This window comes from Pan troglodytes, chromosome 5 (assembly GCF_028858775.2).
Source record: "Pan troglodytes isolate AG18354 chromosome 5, NHGRI_mPanTro3-v2.0_pri, whole genome shotgun sequence".
Lineage (NCBI taxonomy): Eukaryota > Metazoa > Chordata > Mammalia > Primates > Hominidae > Pan > Pan troglodytes.
In genome coordinates, this window is record NC_072403.2 from 94,718,155 (window position 1) to 94,745,341 (window position 27,187).

At 40.0% G+C, this 27,187-nt stretch overlaps 1 long non-coding RNA gene across 2 annotated transcripts in view; it reads right to left on the bottom strand.

Moving 5' to 3' along the window:
- Positions 1-4,316: 4,316 nt before the first annotated feature.
- LOC134810326 (uncharacterized) overlaps positions 4,317-27,187 on the bottom strand; it is a 139,417-nt gene continuing 116,546 nt past the window's right edge. Inside the window, exons 3-5 of one of the 2 annotated variants that reach the window (XR_010158085.1) lie at positions 7,260-7,361; positions 6,241-6,332; positions 4,317-5,680 (exon numbers count right to left, since the gene is read on the bottom strand). This is a non-coding gene — a long non-coding RNA (uncharacterized LOC134810326). Of the gene's footprint in view, positions 6,333-7,259; positions 7,362-27,187 lie in introns of both variants that reach the window. The other variant, XR_010158084.1, reaches the window with a different exon arrangement.

The window sequence follows — 27,187 nt, forward strand, 5'->3', positions numbered from 1 at the left end:
TTAAACCTACAGAAGAAACAAAACAAAACACCATTTTCACATTCTGCCAAGTACCCACAAAGGACCAGTTTTCTGCCTTGTTTTCTAGACACTATAAAAATATCAGAGCTGCTTAATTTTAAAAAATCTTCTGCAAAAATTTAAGGTTTTTAAACTTTCAAACACTAATACTTAAGATTTATGTTGTCATAGCTTTCCTTGGTAAGATTACTCTTGAACTTCCCTAATTTGTAGTTTCAATTCTATTAGTTGTCTGTAGAGTCAAATATTTTGTTTGATCACTATAAATAATAAGTGTTTACTTTATAATGGTGTATATTGTTTTTATCATGTGGACTCTCACTACTTAGAAGTTTAAGTGGTCAAATACCCTTGTTTCTGTAAGCCAGCTGAGAACCATAACTCCAATTATACCTAACTGGAAATATATACATATATAGGTAGATAGATGCATATATATGCAAAATGCATATATATATAATATACATATATATATATATGATATTGGAGCTAAAAAGTCTCTCTCAGAGAGCCAGACTGCACATGAAATTCCCAATAAAATGTCTGACACAGCTCTGAACTACAGGGCTTCTCAAATTTATCCACAACTCTGAACTTTTGACGTAGTCCTACAGTGGACAGACATGTTGCTCATAAGGGCAGAAAATAACAGTCTGAAGAAGTGTTCCCAGATCTGGCCTTTTTATTAAAAACCTCACTTATCCAAAGACTGATGCTTATTAAGCTTGACATAACTCCTCCCGGACCTGAGACTTCAGCTTCAGATTTATTTTCCTTGTTGTATTTTATAAGACACGAAAAATTAAACACTCTCATATGTCATTATTATTTGTAATTGCAGGTTGTATTTTGCAGGCTGATTGCTCCCTGCTGCCCCTGTGTTCTATGAGTATGTGTAATTTTGCGCATTAGAGAATTTTCTATTTGTCTGCCAATGGGCTCTTTTGCCAAGATGTAGGCAGGCATAGATATCAAAAGCCTTCAGAGCAATAGCAAAAACAGAAGCTTGATTCAAATCACTTTTATGAAAGGAAACTCTTTTTTTCACATAATTTAGTAGGAATTCATCACTGTGCTACGGAGTGAATGGAGGCTAACAGAAGCAAGAAGGGTCAAAAAGGAAATAGATACAGAACATGGGCTTGAGAGTGGAGGGCATAGAACAGACGAGTGTCAAGGTAGATAAGGAAGATTTTGGCAAGTAAGAATCAGGAGCGAGAATGGCAGAATATAGTTGGCAAGTTTGGGAAACAAGAGTGCAAAATGAGTGAGGGCGCCAAGGTGCCAGGTGAGAATGCCTAGAGAGGATGGCAGAGGTGAAACTGGCATTGGTGAAATTGACAGAACTATGTAGGAAGCAGGCCAGACTCAAACAAAACTGAGACCAGCAGCCAAGGCTATGACTATAAGACTAATGGAGATGCAAGAGAGTGAGATGGAAGCAAAACAGACAATCAATTTTGACTATTCTAATGAGCCTTAATTAACTACTTTGGCTGAAAACCTCCCATGACAGAACACAGCAGCCTCCAGAGCAGCTTAAAGAAACGGTCAGGATGTACATCAGCTGTTAACAGAACTCATCACTTTAATTTTCTTTAGCCAGTCATTTTCTACTGTATGGGTGAAAGGTCAAAGGTGTGAATCTGAATTCACCAAACAAGATGCAAAAAAAAAAATTAAGTTATGAGCTGTATTTATGTTACTAGCAGAAACCTTCCTTAGGAGATCATTAATATTTCAGGAGGTCCAATTAATAAGAACCATTTCTACATAAAATTTTGAATTCCTTAGGCAAGCCACCAGGCTAGATAAAGAAACCCACCAGATGCCTTATAAGTTGTATTATCCTGTTATTCTTAGAAATGAATGGATATTGAATTCAACCCCTAAGTCAGTGGTTCCCACTCCAGATAGCATGTTAGAATTACATGGGGGAAATGCTGATTAGCCTGGGGTGGAACATGAGTATCGAAATTTCTTAGGAGCTTCCTGTGTGATTGTAAGGACTGAGAACTATTGCTATGTGGAAGAGACTCAATGAGGAAAACACAGCTCTAACTACCACAATATTAAAAATATATTTTAAGATGTAGCGAGGATTTCCTAGGATATCATGCAAACTTTGCTTCTACTTCTTTGGGTAAAAGGCATGTAGTGACGTTAGCCAATCTCAATATCATGGGCTCATCTCCTGAGGTTACTATGCCTCTTTTTTCTTTCAAGAAAAAGAAACAAGAGCATGTTGCTTAATCACGCTTACTTAATTTGTGCATATGTCTAATAAGTTTCAATTGCTTTGTGAGATAGTATTGTTGGGTCCTGTTCCTTTTCTGTCCATTATAATTTGTGCAGCCTAATTTATCCTTTCAGTTTCTGAGTATGTATTCAATGCTTTTAAGTGACAGACAGAGGGGAAATGTCTGTAGTATTTCAAATAGAGATCTAAAGCAGTGGAATGGTTTAACCAAGGCAACTGCTAAAAAGCAAATAGATGGCTTCAGGCCCAACAGAAATAGATATTATATCGAAAGAATGCTTTCTAAAAAGTAATATTTGGAAATGAAGATAAACACAAACTTTGGAAGACTCAAGAATGTCATTTTGATACAGGAACAATGTCTAATGAAAATTTACAAATCATTGGTTAATAAGAAACATATAAGTGTATAAGTATGGCCAGACTTAACTAACTTAGGGGTTATATATGCATATTAATTGACAGACATTAGCCATGACCTATAAGTTTAAATGAAAATTAAAATTCTACTAAATGTTAGATAAGAATAAATCTTAAGTCTTATAAAGCACTATAGGCATATGAAGAGAGTAGTACTATAATGTTGGCATGAATATTATTCATTTTGACTTCTTAGTTAAATTATCCCCTGGTCTGAGATTATATTCAAAGGCAAAGTACTATTCAAATTCATCTAAGGTGTAAAAGCAAGAACAAAGACCCAGCAAATTGAGGTCATTCAAATACATTTTTAAAATAATAAGCACAATAAATTAAAGCAAGAATTCTCAAGGAAAGATTAGATTTTCTTGCCCTACATAAAAATCTTTGAAACACTTAGCAAAAATAATTCAAATGGCAAAGTACAAACTGAGGGTCTTTTAGGGCAGCTTGGCAATGGAAGGGTCAAGGAAGGATAAGAGGAGCATAGGGTCAGCCAGCATGAGTCAAGGAAAGATATAAGTAATCAGAGAAATCGAAGAAGTATCCAATTTTTATTTTGATGTGGTTTCAGCATTGCAAGACATGAAAATTTTCTCACTGGAGCATAATAATAAGGGTTTTGAGGATGAAATCTAGATTTCCTTTGGAAAGTCATTTCACATTGAAATGTCAGTTTAATTTATGTGAATATGAACTTGAATATGCGCATTTGTTTTCTATTGCTGCTGTAACAAATTATGAAAATTTAGTTGCTTGAAACAACATAAATTTATTACATTATACTACCATAGGTTGGAAGTCCGGTACAGGTCTTATGAACTAAAATCAAGTTGTTGACAGGGCTGTATTTCTTTATGGAGGCTTCGGGGAAAAATCTGTTTCCTTGCCTCATCTACCTTCTGGAAGCTGCCAGCATCCCTTGGCTGATGGCCCCTTCCTGCTTCTTTTTTCTTTTTGAGACAGGGTCTCTGTCACCCAGACTGGAGTACAGTGGTGCAATCACAACTCACTGCAGCCTTGAACTCCTGGGCTCAAGTGATCCCCCCATCTCAGCCTACCAAGTAGCTAGGACTAAAGGCATGCACCACAATACGAGCTAATTTTTTAATTTTTAGTAGAGACAAGGTCTCACCATATTACCCAGGCCGGTATTGAACTCCTGGCCTCAAGTGATCCTCATGGCTCAGCCTTCCAAAATGCCAAGATTGCAGGTGTGAGCCACTGTGCCCAGTCCCACTTTCTGTATGTTGAAAGCCAGCATTATCTCATCACCCTGACCATTCTTCTGTGATCGTATCTTTTTCTCTGATCACAGCTCCAAAACGTTCTCTGATTTCTCATCTCTGATGTCCAGAGATTAGATTCATGTGATTAGACTGGGCCTATTCAGATAATCTGAAATAATCTCTCCATCTCTAGGTCCTTAGCCTTAATCACATCTGCATAAGCCCCTTTTGCCAGGTAAGGTAACATATTCACAGGTTCCAGGAATTAGGGTATGGACATCTTTGGGAAGACTATTATTCTACCTACCACTATTAAAATATAATAGCAACTAGATCTTCTTCAAAATGAGTTCGATCTTCAAAATGAGTTAAAGCCACATCTGTCTTCAAGTCTTCCAGATGTCATCAGATGCCCAAGCTTCCTTCTTTACAAATTGATGAGGCTTCACTCTTTCCCCTTGTGGTTCATAAATTCTGATGTCCTTCATGCTGTGCTCTTTGATTTACTATAGGAGATGGCACCTTTTCCCTTCCACTACATAAAAAATTCACGCAGAATCACCCATTTGCTGTTTCTTATAACTCAATTTAAATAATATAATTTAAGAACTTGTTTTTTTCCCTTTATCTATACATGCAACTGCTACACCAGACAAATTCCCAGAGGCAGGTATGGTATATTTAACTCTCTTCAGATGATTTCCACACAGCACCATGGAGATAAAGAATTTTATTGATGCTTTTATCATTTAACAAGCACATGGCAAAACAAGTATACATTTTATAGACAGAAAACCACAGATAAGTGGTTATTTTAAGTCAAGCTATCAAAGCAAATCAAATTAGGTGAGATTGGAGAAAAGAACTTTCCAAAACAAGTCACCAAAAATTTCTTTCAGAAACCATTTTTGGCAGGTTCAAAATACAGTTTTCTGGGCACATACTTTTTATACTTAAAATGAGGCACCCCATTAATGATCTCTTTTTGTTCTCTTCCCAAGATAGTCCCATCATAGATGCTGTGGGACATTAGGACTAGAAGGAAACAGAACTATCTAGTTTCTCCATTTAATAGATGAGAAAACAGAGGCCCAGTAAGGTGAAACAAATAAAAGCATGAGAACTATATTGACATCATAGGTGAAAGCATGGGCTTGGATTGCTTGTGAACATTATTCAGAATCAGGAGCTAAAGGGAAAGATTCTCACACTCTCAGGCTTCCAAATGACAACACTCTTATTAATAGCTTCACCTTGAGAATGGATAATAGCCACGAGCCAGTGGAGCAGAAGGCCAGAGGAGAGAAGGGTGTCACTCACGCTGACAAAGTACACCAGCAATAATGAGAAAATGCACACAGTCCCTTGAGCAATGATAGTTCAGCTTGGTTTCCCTCAAAGAGTCTAAGTTTTAGTTTAAACATTTCCAGCCACAGCTTGCTTGATTTTTAATAAACAGGCAAGTTGATAATCTTTCTTCTGAGAATTTTATCTCTGGTGCTAAAGCAAATTTAAATCAGCATGCTGTGTAATTGTACGTTTTCAGCAGATATAAAAACATGCAGTAGCAAATAGCTAACCTCCTCCCATAGCCTTTACCCCACCCTTGTCTCTTCCTCTCCCCTCTTTCCACCTGTGTGATGCTGTGAAGACATGCCAGGCAGCGTTTTCAGGCACGTCTCATTCATGCCATGAGCCTTCCCTCTCCGAAATCTCTGTTTCCGCACAATCTCCCTCCTCAGACCTATAGCTGAAGACAATGGGAAAATGAGAGAAAATGCAAGGGCTCATTAAACAAACGTAACACTCCATCACATGCAGTGATGAAAGTTTAGTTCCATTTTAACTCCAGGGGCCTCCAAACAAAACTTTCACAAAGAACTCACTCCCATGTCATCTGTCTCCCACTGCCACCATCACAGGAAAAGGCTCCAGAGAGATTTGTTGTGTTCTCGGAGCATCCCTTTTTTCTTGGGTCCTTCTCACCAACAAAGGCTTTAGAAAGCCTCAAAAAGCATACTGTCATTACAAAGAGGTTTACAGATGGTGATGTTTATTCAATAAATGCTGCCTGCTTGCTGCTGCCACTGCTACATCTCAGAACTGTGATGAGTGTTGGGATACAACAGTGAAGACACAAATCTGGTCCCTGGAGCTCTGATTCTAGTGACAATTGACTAATACTAAATCTCCTAATGAAAAGAAATGGTCTGGATTTAAAGTTCAAACAAATTTTATCACCTGGTCTGGATTTGAGGTTCAGATAAACCTCATTACCTGGCATGAACGAGAGTTTGCTCATGGACATACGTTCGTTGGATTAGAATGTCTTCTTTTCCTGTTCCCTGCTTCCTCTATAGAAAGGCTGGAGGTGTCTTGATCATCTGGCTAACTTCCTGCACCTACGGCAAGACCAGACATATAGTAGGTATTCAATAAATTCTTGATGTGTGAACAAATTAAGAAATAGCTTCAGCCTTAGGATTCATTTTTTAAATTTCATCCAGGAAGTTCCAGGATAAAGATAGTAAAGCCTTCAAGATAATAAAGACAAACAAGATTGGCAAGCAAAATAAAGTTGTGTCAAAGGAACAATCCTGGGAAAGGCACACAGATGATCAGGTCACTAGAACTTTGATTAAGGAGAGTGAATCAGGTGGTAAACAAGCCATGGTAAGAAATGGAATCAACATGATGAGTCATCAGTTCCTAGCAGTGGTGCTTCAGAGAATCAGATTTCAAGAGGAAAAGTAAGTTCAAAGCCAGCAAGCTTTCATAAAGAAGCAAAGTAACAGAAACCAACAGTGAGTGATGGACCTGTGGTAGGATCTTTTTGCCCCCAGCTTTATTAAGGTATAATGACAAATGAAAACTAGATATTTATGGCATACAATCATAAATATAGTTATACATATGCATTAGTTCGTTTTCACACTGCTGATAAAGATATACCCAAGACTAGACAATTTACAAAAGAGAGAGGTTTAATTGGATTCACAGTTCCACATGGCTGGGGAGGCCTCGGAATCATGGAAGACAAGGAGGAGCAAGTCACATCTTACATTGATGGTGGAGGGCAAAGAGAGCAAGCTTGTGCAGGGAAGCTCCCCCTTATCATACTGTCAGATCTTGTGAGAGTTATTCACTATCATGAGAACAGCATGGGAAAGACCCACCCCCATGATTCAATTATCTCCCACCAGGTCCCTCTCACAACACGTGGGAATTATGGGAGCTACAAGACCAGCTTTGGGTGGAGACACAGAGCCAAACCATATCATTCCACCCCTCCCAAATCTCATGTCTTCACATTTCAAAACCAATCGTACCTTCGCAACAGTTCCTCAAAGTCTTAATTCATTTCCACATTAACTCAAGTCCACAGTCCAGTGTCTCATCTGAGACAAGTCAAGTCCCTTCTGCCTATGAGCCTGTAAAATTCAAAAGCAAGTTAGTTACTTCCTAGACACAATGGGGGTATGGGCACTGGATAAATACAGCTATTCCAAATGTGAAAATTTGGCCGAAACAAAGGGACTACAGGCCCCAAATCCAAGTTCAAATCCAGCAGGGCAGTCAAATCTCAAAACTCCAAAATGATCTCCTTTGACTCCATGTCTCGCATCCAGGTCACAATGATACAAGAGGTGAGTTCCCATGGTCTTGGGCAGCTCTGCCTCTGTGGCTGTGCAGGGTACAGCCTCCCTCCCAGCTGCTTTCATGGGCTGGTGTTGAGTGTCTGCGGCTTTTCCAGGCATGTGGTGCAAGCTATTGATGGATCTACCATTCTGGGGTCTGGAGGACAGTGGCCCTCTTTTCATAGCTCCACTAGGCAGTGCCCCAGTAGGGACTCTGTGTGTGGGTTCCAACCCCACATTTCCTTTCCACAGTGCCCTAGCAGAGGTTCTCCATGAGAGCCTGCCCCTGCAGCAAACTTCTGCCTGGACATCCAGGCGTTTCCATACATCCTGTGAAATCTAGACAGAGGTTCCCAAACTTCAATTCTTGACTTCTGTGCACTTGCAGGCTCAACACCACATGGAAGCCGCCAAGGGTTGGGGGTTGCACCCTCTGAATCCATGGCCCAAGCTGTACCTTTGCCCCTTTTAGTCACGGCTGGAGTGGCTGGGATGCAGGGCACAAAGTCCCTGGACTGCACACAGCATGGGTACCTGGGCCTGGGCCACAAAACCATTTTTTCCTCCTAGACCTTTGGGCCTCTGATGGGAGGGCATGCCATGAAGACCTTTGACATGCCCTAGAGACATTTTCCCCGCTGTCTTGGGGATTGACATTTGGCTCTTCATTACTTATGCAAATTTATGCAGCTGGTTTGAATTTCTCCTCAGAAAATAGGATTTTCTTTTCTACCACATTGTCAGGCTGCAAATTTTCTGAACTTTTATGCTCGGCCTCCCTTATAAAACTGAATGCCTTTAACAGCACCCAAGTCACATCTTGAATGCTTTGATGCTTAGAAATTTCTTCTGCCAGATACTCTAAATCATCTCTTTCAAGTTCCAAATTCTGTAAATCTGTAGGGCAGGGGCAAACTGCTACCAGTCTCTTTGCTAAAACATAACAAGAGTCACCTTTGCTCCAGTTCCCAACAAGTTCCTTATTTCCATCTGAGACCACCTCAACATGGATTTCATTGTCCATATCGCTATCAGCATTTTGGGCAAAGCCATTCAACAAGTCTCTAGGAAGTTCCAAACTTTCCCACATTTTCCAACTCCTGCCTGTTACCTAGTTCCAAAGTCACTTCCACATTTTTGGGTATCTTTTCAGCAGCTCCCCACTCTACTGGTACCAATTTACTGTATTAGTCTGTTTTCACACTGCTGATAAAGGCATACCCAAGACTGGGCAATTTATGAAAGAGAGAGGTTTAACTGGACTCATAGTTCCACATGGCTGGGGAGATCTCAGAATCATGGCAGAAGGCAAGAAGGAGCAAGTCACATCTTACATTGGTGGCAGCAGGCAAAGAGAGAGAGCTGTGCAGGGAAATTCCCCTTTATAATACCGTCCGATCTTATGGGACGTATTGGCTATCACAAGAACAGCATGGGATAGACCCACCCCCATGATTCAGTTATCTCCTGCCAGGTCCCTCCCACAACACATGGGAATTATGGGAGCTACAAGATGAGATTTGGGTGGGAACACAGAGCCAAACCTTATCAACATATATTTATGTATATAATCATTTTGATACATGTATATATTGTGCAATGATTAAATAAAACTAATTAACATATCCATCACTTTACGTACTTACCACTTTTTAGTGGTAAAAACATTTAAAACATACCCTCTTAATAATGTTCAATTATATAATACATTACTATTAGCTATAGTCACCATGCTGTACAATAGATCTCCAGAACATATTTCTCCCATCTAACAAACTATGTACCCACTGACTAACATCACCCCATTTCTACTCCTTTCTCCCTCCCAGTCCCTGAAAATCACCATTCTACTGTCGGCTTTTATGAGTTTTACTATTTTAGATTGCATATTTAAGTGAGATCATACAGTATTTGTCTTTCTGTGCCTGGCTTATTTTGCTTAGCATAATGTCCCCCAAGTTCATCTATGTTGTTGCAAATGACAGAATTTCCTTCTTTTTGTAAGGCTGGATAGTATCCCATTGTATGTACATGTATATGCCTATACTACATTTGCTTCATCTATTCATCCATCAACAGACACTTGGGTTGATTCCATATCTTGGCTACTGTGAATAATGCTTCAGTGAACATGGGCGTGCAGATATCTCTTCAACATTCTGATTTCAGTTCCTTTGGATATATACCCAGAAGTGGGATTGCTGGATCATATGATTGTTCTATATTTAATATTTAAAAGAACTTCCTCACCATTTTCCATGACTGTACTAATTTACATTCCCACCAACAATGTGCAAGGGTTTTCTTTTCTCTACTTCCTCACCAGCACTTGCTATCTGTTGTCTTTTTGTTAATAGCCATTCTAAAAGTGTGAGGTGATAGCTCATTGTGGTTTTAATTTGCATTTCTCTGATAACTAGCGATGATGAACATTTTTTCATATACTTGTCAGCCATATGTATGTCTTCTTTTGAGAAATGTCTTTTCAGGTCTTATGTCCATTTTTAAATCAGGTTGTTTTCTTGCTATTGAGTTGTTTGGGTTCTTGTATATTTTGGATATTAACCCTTTATCAGGCATTTGGCTTGTCAATATTTTCTTCTATTCTGTAGGCTGCCTCTTCACTTTGTTGCTTCCTTTGCTCTGCAGATGTTTTTCTGTTTGATGCAATCCCATTTGTCTGTTTTTGCTTTTGTTGCCTGTGCATTTGAAGTCAAATCCAAAAAATCATTGCCCAGACCAGTATCAAGAAACTTTCTCTTGGCTGGCTGTGGGGCTCACACCTGTAATCCCAGCACTTTAGGAGGCCGAGGTCAGGAGTTCAAGACCAGTCTGACAAACATGGCAAAACCCCATCTCTACTAAAAATACAAAAAATTAGCCAGGCGTGGTGGCATGTGCCTGTAGTCCCAGCTACTCAGGGGGCTGTGGCACGAGAATCGCTTGAACCCAGGAAGTGGAGGTTGCAGTGAGCTGAGATTGAGTCACTGCACTCCAGCCTGGGAGACACAGTAAGACACCATCTCAAAATAATAATAATAATAATAATAATAAAGCTTTTTCTCTGTTTTTTTTTTCTAACAGTTTTACAGTTTCAGGTCCTATATTTAAACCTTTAATCCATTTTCATTTGACTTTTGTGGATGGTATGAGAGATGGGTTCACTTTCATTCTTCTACATGTGGATATCTAGTTTTCCCAAAACTATTTATTAAAGAAACTGTCCTTTCCCCATTTTCTGTTCTTTACACCTTTGTAAAATACCAATTGACCATAACTCTAAGGATTTATTTCTGAGGTTTCTATTCTGTTTCATTGGTCTATATGTCTGTTTTTATACCAGTATCATGCTGTTTTGATTACCGTGGCTTTATAGTATATATTTTGAAAGTCAGGTATTGTTATGCCTCCAGCTTTGTTCTTTTTGGTCAAAACTGCTTTGATTATTAGGGGCCTTTTGTGGCTCCATATGAATTTCTATTTCTGTTTTAAAAAGTCACTGGAATACTGATAGCAATCTCATTGAATCTGTAGATCACTTTGGGTAGTATGAACATTTTAACAACATTAATTTTTTCAATCCATGAATACAGGATACCTTTCCATTTATATGTGTCTTCTTCAATTTTCTTCACCAATATTTTATAGTTTTTAGTGTATACATCTTCTACTTTCTTAGTTAAATTCATTCTTAAGTTGGTTTTTTAAAAATTATAAATGAAATTGTTTTCTTAATTTCTTTTCCTGATGGTTCATAGTTAGTGTATTGAAATGCAACTGATTTTTGCATGTTCATTTTGTACCCTATAACTTTACTGAGTTTGTTTATTAGTTCTAACAGGTTTTATTCTGGTGGTGTCTAGGTTTTCAAGATCACTTCATTTACAAACAGAGACAAATTTTCTTCTTCATTTCCAATTTGAGTTCCTTCTATTTCTTTTTATTGCCTAATTGCTTTGGCTAGGAATTCTACTATTATAATGAATAAAAATGGTGAGAGTGGGCATCCTCATCTTATTCCAGATCTTAGTTAAATATCATGTTAATTGTAAGCCTGTCATATATGGCCTTTCTTATGTCATGAAAGAATGTTGAATTTTGTCAAATGCTTTTACTGCATTAAGATGATCATATGATTTTCATCTTTTATTCTGCTAATGTGGTATATAACATTGATTTGTTTGTGTATGTCGAGTCATCTTGCATCCCAGGAATAAATCCCACTTGATCATGGTATATGATCCTTTTAATGTGTAGTTGAAGTCAGTTTTCAGTTTTACCTTGTTGAGGACTTTTGCATCTATGTTCATCAGAGATATTGGACTGTAATTTTCTTTTTTGTAGTGTCCTTGTCTGGCCTTGGTTATCAGGGTAATGCGGGCCTTGTAAAATGAGTTTGGAAATGTTCCCTTCTCTTCAATTTTTTTAGGAGAGCTTGAGAAGCATTGGCATTAATTCTCCTTTAAACGTTTGGTAGAATTTGCCCCCAAAACCAAGCCACAGTATCTTTTTGAAGGTCCATGGCCCCATTCCCTAGTACCTGACTTAACAATAGTATTGACACATGGCCAGGCGCAGTGGCTAATGCCTGTAATCCCAGCACTTTGGGAGGCCAAGGTGGGCTGATCACGAGGTCAGGAGATTGACACCATCCTGGCTAACATGGTGAAACCCCTTCTCTACTAAACTACAAAAAAATTAGCCAGGTGTGGTGGCGGGTGCCTGTAGTCCCAGCTACTCCAGAGGCTGAGGCAGGAGAATGGCGTGAACCTGGGAGGCGGAGCTTGCAGTGAGCTGAGATCATGCCACTGCACTCCAGCCTGGGTGACAGAGCGAGACTCTGAGACTCCATCTCAAAAAAACAAAACAAAACAAAACAAAAAAACGGTCGTATTGACTCCTTACTAAGGCTGCTACATATATCATTTGGTCTGCAAAGACTCTGGACCCCTCTTTTCTAGGCCCTTGGGACCTTTCCTAATCTTTTGGAATTAATTTATTGTTCATTTAATTCATGCGTTCCAGTACCCCTCTTTCAATTCTGCCTAGGTCATCACTCAAGCCCAGACACCCTTGTCAGACCTCTCTCCTTGATGGCATGGACCTCTCTTCACATGAAAAACACCCTAAAATCATGAAAAGCAATAGGAGAGGGAAATGGAGGCAAGAAAAGAGACAGCAAAGACATAGTCATAAAGGAGGAAAGAGAAATAAGACATGTTCTATTGTGAAGTGCAAGGGATGTTTTGTTAAAGGGGTGGGGGCAGTGTTCCAATTATGGTGCAAGTGGTTAAAAGCAGGAGCTCTGGGGACAGAGTGACACATTTGAGTCCAGCACTGCTGTTTACCAACTAGGTTAACTTAGGACAATTACTTAACCTCTCTGGGCTCACCTTCAATAGATGAATAATAATACCACTTACCCTTATAACAGTTTGTGAAGACTAAGTATGTTAATTCATATCAATGCCTGGCACATAGTATGGACACAGTTAATGTTGGCTAGTATAATGAAAACGATGTCATTTGGACTCCTGACTCTTACAAATATTTTAAACATATGTAAAATGGCTTAAAGTTGGCATGTATATGTGCTAAATTAGTGTGCTTATTCTCCCCAGGGAACAAAAAAGGGGGGGTGGGGATCGGCCCTGGAAGAGAATATAGGAAAAGAGCTTCCTTGACCCTCTTCATTCATAGTAACCCAAGTTTCTTCTCTGGAAAGAAAGAGTCTGACAGATTATGACATATAGTTACTGTCAGGAGTGAAAAACAACCTTGCAGTAAGTCTGTTTTTAATTTGTGTTTTTGAAAAATTGGGACTATGCTTTAAAATTCCCTGATTATTCAATGGTGAGGATGCAATTACAGGAGCATGATGCTTCCCCTGTCCTCAGAGGCAGCAACTCCCCAAAACATAGCAAGTAGGCCTCCACTTTGTGTTGAGGATGGGGATTGTGGAGCCTCCTCCTGCAGTCCGTAGACTGTGAAGGCTTCTGCTAAGCAAAGTCACTGCTGTGGCATTAAAAGCAGCATTCCCAGGGCTCCTCCTCGCAGCAGCCTGTGCTGAGCATGCCCAGCTGCTTCCTCCACCCTCGCATCCTCTCCTCTGCTCAGTTCATGCCCTGGATGATGAGAACAAAAATAAAATGGGAATTGAAAAGAATTTGGTGTAACAGATGGGGATTTATCAAACGGAATTGGGTTTTTGATTTTTCAAAGCTAATGCCAATGTCAGTAACAAGAAAAGACCAGGAGATGGGTGCCTGGGAGAGGCGACTCTCTGCGCAGGGTGCAGGAATCTTGAATGGGAGCCTAGAGCCTCAGATGGTGGGAGTGCCAAGAAGAGGATTAATGACGAAAGGAAACACAGAGTTCTGGTCAGGAAGCCAGGCCACCAAAAGCACAAAGAAAGACTGAGTGACAGTCTTTGTGAAGAGAGCATAATCACTATAACTCTAGTACAGGCTGTGCACCCAGAAAGTCTGCTTCAGGGAATTGCTGTTGGTAGACATAAGGACCTCTGGGGCCAGGTGTCTAACCTGTTTTCACCAGGAGTCAAATAGAGAAGGGATCTTGCTTGTCAGGTAAGCAGAAGAGCAGTGCGTGAGCCCTGGGCAGAGTGGATGCTATCAGCTCTCAGCCCTGCAGATAATCCCTCCTTCTTCCTTCCTAACAGAGTCCCAATTTCTTTCTATGCAGTTTACCTTCCTCCATGCAGCCTATGGGCCTCAGGAAAAGCTGACCCCATGCCCAGTTCTAAGTGTTTCCGTAGTTTAAAAGAAATCCTGTCCTCCTTTCCAGAGCTTGGTAAATTGTCACATGACCATTGAGACCAAGGAGAGACTTCCTAGAGCTTCTACAGAAGTTCTTCCCCCACCTTCTGGAAATTCCTCAGTGTTCTTTATGATGCAAGTTCAGAACCGCTGCCAGCCTAGGAATGCAGCCCACTAAGGACAGAAGAGCCACAGAAACACAAAAACAAGGCCATGAAGTTGTGTCACTCAGAAGCCATTCAACCTTGGACTTCCAGTTTCACAAGCCAGTAAAATCCTTATGGTTGAAGCCAGTTTGAGTTGGATACTTTTGTCACGTAGCTGAAATATCCTGGAGAAAAGAAGGAAGGTGGGGAGGAGGGTGAGAAGAAGGAAGAAGAGAAAGAGAAGGAGGGGGACAAGAAGAAATGAAAAGGTTCTATTACAAGTAAGACTCAGAAAAATTAAGCAACTTGTAATGAATCAGTACTCCAGCTTGGGTCTAGCTGATTTTGAAAGTCCATCTTTTTCCATTCTTATCTCATGCAGCCTCTCCACAGTGAATAGCAGGAAGGAGCACAATCTTGATTACCTGCCCGAATAGGGTGTGCCCTGCATCTCCACATCAGCTGGTAAAGAGCTTTTGCTTGAGAAACAGAGGGCTGTATAAAAGAGAAAGGGAAAGGGTCCTAACCATGGAACTCAGGCTTTAAAGGAGAAACCCAGATCCTACGGAAGTAGAGGAGGCAGGAACTGCTGGCTCTCCTTCTGTTCTGTGGCTTTCCTGGGCCATGTTTTATAACAAGGAAAATTCTGGAGGTAAATGGGAAGGAAACTGTCAGCAACTCCCATTCTCAAGGGCTTAACAGAAAAAAAAGGTTGATTGATGGAGAAAATAAAATACTATCGGTGGAGTCAAATATATTTTAAAAATCAGCACAAGAGCAAAGAAAGTCACACACAACTATTTGTTTTTATTTTCCTTCCTTTTGAGGCAAGTGAAATAAAGAATATAGCTCCCCCTTTAGGTCATGAGAATTCATTACACATTCTATGCAAGTGTTAAAATATCACATGCACCCCATAAATGTGTGTAATGATTATGTATCAATAAAAAAGGAAATTCAATATGAACATGATTTGTCATGGACTAAGTACTTTTTTCTTGGAGAATGTCTTATTAAATGCATAAATGCTGTGATTATCAAAAAGGATACATTCAATAGAAGACTCCATCATCAGAAATGTAGTTACCTAAAATGGAATTAGCATAGGTAATATAGTTACCTAAGAATAAAAATTGGTTGATATCCAGGTGTGGTGGCTCATGCCTGTAATCCCAGCTAATCGGGAGGCTTAGGCTGGAGAGTCCCTTGAGCCCAGGAGGCAGAGGTTGCAGTGAGCCAAGATCATGCCACTGCACTCCAGCCTGAGAGACTGAATGAGACTCCATCTCAAAAAAAAAAAAAAAAAAAAAAAGAAAAAGAAAAAGAAAAAACATTGGTGGAAAGAGGCATGGAGATCTATTCCGGAGTACAGATTTCCTCCCTGCCCCATCTCAGGACATTCTCTCGGCTCAAGGCAATGCAGGGTGAAAGTACTCAGCCCTCTGGCTCCTAAACAGGAAGAAAGGAGAAGCGGGCTAGTGGAGGGAAGGGAGGACTCTCCTGACTCTCCTACAATGCATCTCCTGCCACTTACCAGTAACAGAGGAACTGCCTATGCCTATGCCTCTCCAAAGACTGTAACAGGGGGTAGGTAAAGTCACATGAGGAACATTATCATACACCTCAATTTCCTTGCCTCTCCTTCCTTTGTACTCACCTCAAATATCCAACCCTGATTACACTCAACCATCCTTCTACTCTCCATTCATGTTCAAGCAGTTGTCTGGTCTCACTTTGAATTTGTGATCACAAATCTCAAGTGGGCCTTCAGTGCTGCCTGGCAATCCTGCTATATTCTCCTAATCAGTTTCTTTTATTACTCTCCCAATGATTCACAAGTTTTCCCTCCTTAAACCTCCAACACTCCCTGCCCTTCTCATTCTCAACCAATGGCTTCGCTTCTTATTTCAATGAGGAAATGGGTGCCATCAGGAGAGAATTCCACATCCTCCCATCATTGAACTTATCAATTTTTTGTACAAACCAACTGCCCTTGTTTTTATCTCACAGTTCCTCCTTTTGTACATGGGATCTCAACTCTTCTCATCTGCTCAAGTGAAAAGTTTCTTAATTGTGAAAAAAGCCTCAAGAGCTGATGAGATTCCTGTAAAGATATGTAAAATGTCATGTGTATTCACATTTTTAAGGAAATATCTATAGCTTTTACAAAAATCTCAGACAAAACAAAAACATTTAGCCCCATTATTCTAAGAGCTAATAATAATAATAGCCATCCTTTATTAAGCCTTTGTCATATGCCTAGTACTAGCATAAATGAGTTAAATTCTCAACACAATTGTATGATAAAAATACTACCATAGATAATGATAAAATAAGTACCTATATCACAGATGGACTGTATTAGTCTGTTTTTATTGCTGTAAAGGAATACCTGAGACTGGGTAATTTATAAAGAAAAGAGCTTATTTGGTTTATTGTTCTGCAGACTGTGCATGAAGCATAGAGCCAGAATCTACTCCTGGTGAGGGCTTCAGGAAGCTTACACTCATGGAGAAAATTGATGGGGAGCCAGTATTTCACAGGGTGAGAGAGGGAGCAAGAGAGAGAAGGAGGAAGAGCCAGGCTCTTTTAAACAACCACATCTCATGTGAACACATAGAGTGAGAATTCACTCATTATTATAATGACAGCACCAAGCCATTCATGAGGGATCTACCACCATGACCCAAACACCTTCCACCAGGCCCCATCTCAAACACTGGAGATCACATTTCAACATGAGATTTGGAGGGGACAAATATCCAAACCATATCACGGGCAAACTGATGCTCAGACGCCCACAGATTTTAAATAACTTGCTGAAGTTTGCAGGAGTGGGATTTGAGCCCAGACAGATGCTCATGACCATCACACTAATTTTGCCTCCATGTTGTCACCAAGAACTGGCCACTTGAAGGATAAAGAATTTAGAATTATTTATTCCTTGTCCTCATATCATCTTTGGAAAACTAATACACAAACACATGTACAAATTCTCTGAAGAAAAATGTTATTTTACAGCCAAATTGGCTCCAATAAAACAAGGCTGGGGGCGAGGTGGAGCCAAGATGGCCAAATAGGAACAACTCCATTCTACAGCTCCCAGCATGAGCGATGCAGAAGACGGGTGATTTCTGCATTTTCAACTGAGGTACTGGGTTCATCTCACTGGGGAGTGTTGGACAGTGGGTGCAGGACAGTGGGTGCAGTGCACTGAGCATGAGCCGAAGCAGGGTGAGGCATCGCCTCACCCAGGAAGCGCAAGAAGTCAGGGAATTCCCTTTCCTAGTCAAAGAAAGGGGTGACAGACAGCACCTGGAAAATCAGGTCATTCCCACCCTAACACTGTGCTTTTCCAATGGTCTTAGCAAACGGCACACCAGGACATTATATCCCGTGTATGGCTCAGAGGGTCCTATGCCCACAGAGCCTCGCTCATTGCTAGCACAGCAGTCTGAGATCAAACTGCAAGGTGGCAGCGAGGCTGAGGGAGGGGCGCCTGCCATTGCCAAGGCTTGAGTAGGTAAACAAAGCGGCCGGGAAGCTCGAACTTGGTGGAGCCCACTGCAGCTCAAGGAGGCCTGCCTGCCTCTGTAGACTCCACTTCTGGGGGCAGGGCACAGCCAAAACAAAAGGCAGCAGAAACCTCTGCAGACTTAAATGTCCCTGTCTGACAGCTTTGAAGAGAGTAGTGGTTCTCCCAGCACGCAGCTGGTGATCTGAGAACAAACAGACTGCCTCCTCAAGTGGGTCCCTGACCCCCAAGTAGCCTAACTGGGAGGAACCCTCCAGTAGGAGCAGACTGACACCTCACATGGCCGGGTACTCCTCTGAGACAAAACTTCCAGAGGAACGATCAGGTAGCAACATTTGCTGTTCACCAATATCCACTGTTCTGCAGCCTTCGCTGCTGATACCCAGGCAAACAGGGTCTGGAGTGGACCTCCAGCAAACTCCAACAGACCTGCAGCTGAGGGTCCTGACTGTTAGAAGGAAAACTAACAAACAGAAAGGACATCCACAACAAAATCCCATCTGTATGTCACCATCATCAAAGACGAAAGGTAGATAAAACCACAAAGATGGGGAAAAAACAGAGCAGAAAAACTACAAAGTCTAAAAATCAGAGCACCTATCCTCCTCCAAAGGAATGCAGCTCCTCACCAGCAACAGAACAAAGCTGGATGGAGAATGACTTTCACGATTTGAGAGGAGAAGGCTTCAGATGATCAAACTACTCCAAGGTAAAACAGGAAGTTCGAACCCATGGCAAAGAAGTTAAAAACCTTGAAAAAAATTAGACGAATGTCTAACTAGAGTAACCAATGCAGAGAAGTCCTTAAAATACCTGATGGAGCTGAAAACAACGGCATGAGAACTACGTGACTAATGCACAAGCCTCAGTAGCCGATTAGATCAACTGGAAGAAAGAGTATCAGTGATGGAAGATCAAATGAATGAAATGAAGCAAGAAGAGAAGTTTAGAGAAAAAAGAATAAAATGAAAGGAACAAAGCCTCCAAGAAATATGGGACTATGTGAAAAGACCAAATCTACGTCTAATTGGTGTACCTGAAAGTGACGGGGAAAATGGAACCAAGTTGGAAAACAATCTGCAGGATATTATCCAGGAGAACTTCCCCAATCTAGCAAGGCAGGCCAACATTCAAATTTAGGAAATACAGAGAATGCCACAAAGATACTCCTTGAGAAGAGCATCTCCAAGCCACATAATTGTCAGATTCACCAAAGTTGAAATGAAGGAAAAAATGTTAAGGGCAGCCAGAGAGAAAGGTCGGGTTACCCACAAAGGGAAGCCCATCAGACTAACTGCTGATCTCTCGGCAGAAACTCTACAAGCCAGAAGAGAGTAGGGGCCGATATTCAACATTCTTCAAGAAAAGAATTTTCAACCCAGAATTTCATATACAGCCAAACGAAGCTTCATAAATGAAGGAGAAACAAAATCCTTTACAGACAAGCAAATGCTGAGAGATTTTGTCACTACCAGGCCTGCCCTACAAGAGCTCCTGAAGGAAGCTCTAAACATGGAAAGGAACAACCGGTACCAGCCACTGCAAAAACATGCCAAATTGTAAAGACCATTGATGCTAGGAAGAAACTGCATCAACTAACGAGGAAAATAACCCGCTAAATCATAATGACAGGATCAAATTCACACATAACAATATTAACCTTAAATGTAAATGGGCTAAATGCTCCAATTAAAAGACATAGACTGGCAAATTGGATAAAGAGTCAAGACTCATCAGTGTGCTGTATTCAGGAGACATATCTCCAGTGCAGGGACACACATAGGCTCAAAATAAAGGGATGGAGGAAGATCTACCAAGCAAATGGAAAACAGAAAAAGGGAGGGGTTGCAATCCTAGTCTCTGATAAAACAGACTTTAAACCAACAAAGATCGAAAGAGACAAAGAAGGCCATTACATAATGGTAAAGGGATCAATTCAACAAGAACTAACTATCCTAAATATATATGCACCCAATACAGGAGCACCCAGATTCATAAAGCAAGTCTTTAGAGACCTACAAAGAGACTTAGACTCCCACACAATAATAATGGGAGACGTTAACATCTCACTGTCAACATTACACAGATCAACGAGACAGAAAGTTAACAAGGATATCCAGGAATTGAACTCAGCTCTGCACCAAGTGGACCTAATAGACATCTACAGAACTCTCCACCTCAAATCAACAGAATAAACATTCTTTTCAGCACCAAACCACACCTATTCCAAAATTGACCACATAGTTGGAAGTAAAGCACTCCTCAGCAAATGTAAAAGAACAGAAATTATAACAAACTGTCTGTCAGACCACAGTGCAATCAAACTAGAACTCAGGATTAAGAAATTCACTCAAAACCAATCAACTACATGGAAACTGAACAACCTGCTCCTGAATGACTACTGGGTACATAACGAAATGAAGGCAGAAATAAAGATGTTCTTTGAAACCAACGAGAACAAAGACACAACATACCAGCATCTCTGGGACACATTCAAAGCAGTGTGTAGAGGGTAATTTATAGCACTAAATGCCCACAAGAGAAAGCAGGAAATATCTAAAATGGACACCCTAACATCACAATTAAAAGAACTAGAGAAGCAAGAGCAAACATATTCAAAAGCTAGCAGAAGGCAAGAAATAACTAAGATCAGAGCAGCACTGAAGGAAATAGAGACACAAAAAACCCTCCAAAAAATCAATGAATCCAGGACCTGGTTTTTTGAAAAGATCAACAAAATTGATAGACTCCTATCAAGACTAATAAAGAAGAAAAGAGAGAAGATGCAATAAAAAATGATAAAGGGGATATCACCACCGATCCCACAGAAATACAAACTACCATCAGAGAATACTATAAACACCTCCATGCAAATAAACTAGAAAATCTAGAAGAAATGAATAAATTCCTGGACACAAACACCCTCCCAAGACTAAACCAGGAAGAAGTTGAATCCCTGAATAGACAAATAAGAACTCTCAATAAATTACGTATTGATGGGACGTATCTCAAAATAATAAGAGCTATCTATGACAAACCCACAGCCAATATCATACTGAATGGGCAAAAACTGGAAGCATTCCCTTTGAAAACTGGCACAAGACAGGGATGCCCTCTCTCACCACTCCTATTCAACATAGTGTTGGAAGTTCTGGCCAGGGCAATCAGGCAGGAGAAGGAAATAAAGGGTATTCAATTAGGAAAAGAGGAAGTCAAATTGTCCCTGTTTGCAGATGACATGTTTGCATATTTAGAAAACCCCATCATCTCAGCCCAAAACCTCCTAAAGCTGATAGGCAACTTCAGCAAAGTCTCAGGATACAAAATCAATGTACAAAAATCACAAGCATTCTTATACACCAATAACAGACAAACAGAGAGCCAAATCATGAGTGAACTCCCATTCACAATTGCTTCAAAGAGAATAAAATACCTAGGAATCCAACTTACAAGGGATGTGAAGGACCTCTTCAAGGAGAACTACAAACCACTGCTCAATGAAATAAAACAGGATACAAACAAATGGAAGAACATTCCATGCTCATGGGTAGGAAGAATCAATATCGTGAAAATGGCCATACTGCCCAAGGTAATTTATAGATTCAATGCCATCCTCATCAAGCTACCAATGACTATCTTCACAGAACTGGAAAAAACTACTTTAAAGTTCATATGGAACCAAAAAAGAGCCCGCATTGCCATGTCAATTCCTAAGCCAAAACAACAAAGCTGGAGGCATCACACTACCTGACTTCAAACTATACTACAAGGCTACAGTAAACAAAACAGCATGGCACTGGTACCAAAACAGAGATATAGACCAATGGAACAGAACAGAGCCCTCAGAAATAATGCCGCATATCTACAACCATCTGATCTTTGACAAATCTGACAAAAACAAGCAATGGGGAAAGGATTCCCTATTTAATAAATGGTGCTGGGAAAACCGGCTAGCCACACATAGAAAGCTGAAACTGGAACCCTTCCTTACACCTTATACAAAAATTAATTCACAATGGATTAAAGACTTAAATGTTAGACCTAAAACCATAAAAACCCTAGAAGAAAACCTAGGCAATACCATTCAGGACATAGGCATGGTTAAGGATTTCATGTCTAAAACACCAAAAGCAATGGCAACAAAAGCCAAAATTGACAAATGGGATCTCATTAAACTAAAGAGTTTCTGCACAGCAAAAAAAAAAAAAAAATACCATCAGAATGAACAGGCAACCTAAAGAATGGGAGAAAATTTTTGCAATCTACTTATCTAACAAAGGGCTAATATCCAGAATCTACAATGAACTCCAACAAATTTACAAGAAAAAAACAAACAACCCCATCAAAAAGTGGGCAAAGGATATGGGCAGACACTTCTCAAAAGAAGACATTTATGCAGCCAAAAGATACATGAAAAATGCTCATCATCAGTGGCCATCAGAGAAATGCAAATCAAAACCACAATGAAATACCATCTCACACAAGTTAGAATGGTGATCATTAAAAAGTCAGGAAACAACAGGTGCTGGAGAGGATGTGGAGAAATAGGAACACTTTTACACTGTTGGTGGGACTGTAAACTAGTTCTACCATTGTGGAAGTCAGTGTGGTGATTCCTCAGGGATCTAGAACTAGAAATACCATTTGACCAAGCCATCCCATTACTGGGTATATACCCAAAGGATTATAAATCATGCTGCTATAAAGACACATGCACACGTGTTTATTGCGGCACTATTCACAATAGCAAAGACTTGGAACCAACCAAATGTCCAACAATGATAGACTGGATTAAGAAAATGTGGCACATATACACCATGGAATACTATGCAGCCATAAAAAATGATGAGTTCATGTCCTTTGTAGGGACATGGATGAAGCTGGAAACCATCATTCTCAACAAAGTATCACAAGGACAAAAAAACCAAACACCACGTGTTCTCACTCATAGGTGGGTATTGAACAATGCGAACACATGGACACAGGAAGGGGAATGTCACACACTGGGGACTGTTGTGGGGTGGGGGGAGAGGGGAGGGATAGCATTAGGAGATATACCTAATGCTAAATGACGAGTTAATGGGTGCAGCACACCAACATGGCACATGTATACATATGTAACAAACCTGCACGTTGTGCACATGTACCCTAAAACTTAAAGTATAATAAAAAAGAAAAAATAAAATAAAATAAAACAAGGCTGGGGGAAGCAAATGGCTTTACTCATAAGTAATTTAAGTGATATATTGCTTTTTATATTGTGCATCATTTTTTAATAAACTATTATGAGGTATTATGCAAATTAAAAATTATCAGCCTTCTGTAAATAACAAAAAGTACTTAAAATATTTACTAAGTGATTTATAACTGTTCAAGTGATCGAAGAAGGTAATTTAGACTGTTCCTTGAACTCTGCATATTTAGACAATTAAAAACTTGCTTGGTTTACATTTTAAAATGCCAAAATATGAGTCACTATCATATATCCTCACTTGTTATACATTGGCTACTATTTCATTTTCACTTCTTTATGCCTGGCATAACCCATGCACCGGATCAAGGGAATAGCACTTAGGATACTAAGCTGCCCCACTTTGAAGCTCATTTATCCTGGTACTCAGTGAAGAAAAACAAATATTCTTCTGAAAACAAAACTGCCAAGATGTAGCAACGGTTCCATTGTTTCTTCACACTGCCTCTTCTTTGTTTCTTCATTTGCAAAAGTCGCAGGCAACATATTCAGATCTTTGGAATACATGAAAGCACTTTCTTGAGTTTCTGCAGTCTGTCAGAAAGTACAAAATCCTTGCGAATTCTCATTTTGCCACATACTAGGTACATTCCTAGCTACGGGATGCTGAGATGGGGATTTACCCAGGAAAACCAAACTAGGAAGAAATCTCAACTCTCACGTGCCCCTCTTCTGCAGACAGGTTTATATATACATGACATATGTGGCCAAAAATCCCTGAGCAGGGGTGTTTTTCCATCTCTAGCTACTACTTAAGCCAAAATCCTAAAGGTGGGGGCCAAATCTGTGCCACATTTTCCAAACTTTACAATAAGATCCCCTTAGCCCTTTTAGTCCCTGCTCCAACTGTACTAAGCTTTGCCATCTTGCAAAATCATGCCCTGTTGATACTTGCTGCTACCTCAGCCCGAAATACCCTTCCCTTCCTCTTATTTCTTCTTCACTTAACCAATTCTTCATCTTTCAAATCTCAGCACAGAGATACTTTCCTTGAGCACCCTTATCCCAACTTTAGAATAGGTGGCATTCTATGGCTCCCCCAGTGCCCCGTTTACCCTTATCTTAGTACACACCAAACTCTGTTGTTCTGGCTTATTATCTGTCTCCCTTGCTAGAATCTACCATCTTTGGGACAAAGAGCTGTGTTTCCCTTGTTAAAAGTTGCATCACTTATCACAATCTAGATTAGAATCGATAATAAAAATCACATGTTAAAGGAATGAATGGCAGTCTTCATTTATCATATCCTTTATTTGGGGCTACATGCCCATAGATGCATGTAGAAAAGAGGTGCATGGAGGAAAGTGGTAAAAAGACACAGAATAAAGCGGGTGGAGTAGGGAACAAAAGCCATACCACCGTATTACGTGAAAAAAAAAATCCATCACGCAAAAGCTGCCCTCCAAGGATGACCCCTTTTCTCTTCATCCTTATTTCCATTCCTGCTTCCAAACTTCTACCTCACTGGTCCTTACAATATGCCCTCCTTTTTTTCTCATCATTTTTTTTTTTTGCCATATCCTCTACTGCCAACCTCTGACTATCTAACAACTTACCTTTCTCTCTGCTGTCTTCCGGTGATCATGTTCATCTGATTTGAGTGGTTTTATATTTTTACATTTCAACATCAAATCAACAGAAAAATGGAATCTATTTTGTAAATAAATGTGGTATACAGTACATGCCTCACATTGATTTATGCATGACAATACATATTATGATTAAAAGATATGCTTTCTAGGTATGAGCAGTGTATCTCATCTTACTATTATATGTCAAAAGATCAATAACAGACTTCTGCTTCTGGCCAAGATGAAGTAACAGAGAATGAATTTATAATCGAATCTGAAACAACCAAGAAACTGCAGAACATATATGAAACAACAGTTTTTCAAGGTACTGAATATCAGGCAATGAAGGTTAGTGATCCCTGAAAGACAGGAAACAAAAAAGGTAAACCCTGTGATTGTCCCAGCTTACAGCCTTGAGAGAATTTCCAGGATATGGCACAGGGAGAGGGAACCTAAGTGGAATCTGATAGACTCCCTGAGTTTAAGAAACAGACCTAGGAGTCCAGGGAGACAGAAGATCCTAGAGTTTACAGGAAAGAGTACCAGAGAAGAGACAGCTTCACAGATACAAAAGTCTAAAATCTCAACTATTAACCTGATTTTGATTCTGCTCATACATGTTAGAAAAACAATGGTAAAAGAAACAGCTGAGACTGGGCACGGTGGCTCACGCCTGTAATCCCAGCATTTTGGGAGGCCAAGGCGAGTGGATCACCTGAGGTCAGGAGTTCGAGACCAGCCTGGTCAACACTTTGAAACCCCATGTCTACTAAAAATACAAAAAATTAGCCGGGCATGGTGGCAGGCGCTTGTAATACCAGTTACTCAGGAGGCTGAGGCAGGAGAATCACTTGAACCCGGGAGGCGGAGGTTGCAGTGAGCCGAGGTTGTGCCAATGCACTCCAGCCTGAGCAACAAGAGTAAGACTCCATCTCAAAAAATAAAACAACAACAACAACAACAAAAAAAAACAGCTTAAAGAATTAGAGGAAATGGCACCTAAAACAGGACCAGGAATGATGCTTATTCCCACTAATCAAACTGGAAAACCTCGTAACTCACAGTAAACTGGTAAAGTATTTAGAAGGGTCTTGCCTCTAAATGGAGAATAATTAGCCCCAGACTAGACACAATTCTGCTTCCACCTAAAATTCATTATGTCTGGCATCTAATAAAAAATTACAAGGCACAAAAAGACACAGGAAAATGCAACCCACAATGGGGTTCTAGAATAATCAAGCAAACGAAACTGGCCCAGGAATGACATAGACATTAGAACTAGCAGACAAGGACATTAAAATGGTTTTTGTAATATCCCTTCCTATGTTCAAAAGTTCAGTACAGACATGAAAGATATTTTTTAAAGACTCAAACTTCTAGAGATAAAAATTACCGTGTCTGATGTATTGGTTTTCTACTGAGACGTAACAAATTATCACGAACTTGGCAGCTTAAAACAACACCCATTTATTAGTGCACAGTTCCATAGGTCAGAAGTCTGAGAGGGCTTGCCTGGGGTCTATGATTAGGATCCTACAAGGCTAAAATTATGGCATTCACTGGTCTGGGTTCTTACCCACTGGCATTGAAAAAAAATTAACTTCTAGGCTGAATACAGTGGCTCATGAATGTAATCCCATTGCTTTAAAAGGTTGAGGCAGGAGTATTGCTTGAGGCCAGAAGTTCAAGACTAGCCTGGACAACACAGTGAGACTTTGTCTCTACAAAAATATAGATACAATTTTTTAAATTAACTTCCAAGCTCACTGTAGTTGTTAGTAAAATCTGGTTTATTGTGGATATAGGGCTGAAGTCCCCATCTTCTGGCTGACTAGTAACCAGGGGTCACTCTCAGCACCTGGAGGCCATTGTCAGATCCTTTTCATGAGGCTCCCTCTATCTCCAAGCCAGCAATGGCTTAAATCCTTCATGCGCTTCAAATTTCTCTGACTTCCTCTTCTGCTACCATCCTGAAGAAACTCCTCTTAAGGGCCCACCCAGTTAATATCCCTTTTGATTCATCCAAATTCAACTGACTAGTAACCGAAGTTACTAAAATTAATTAAATCTGAAAAATTCCTTTTGCCATAAAACATTACAAAATTGGGGATTATATCTCATTATAGTAACAATTCTGAATTAGGGTAAAAAATTTGGGAGGTCATTTTAGAATTCTGCCTACCAGGTATGAAATGAAAAATATTAAGATTGGTGAACTTGAAACATAACAACAGAAAATATCCAAAATGAAATACACAGAGAAAAATATATAATAAAAAAAAACACACTGTGTGAGCATCAGTGAGCTCCCGGACAACCTCAAGGAGGCGGGGGGTATTT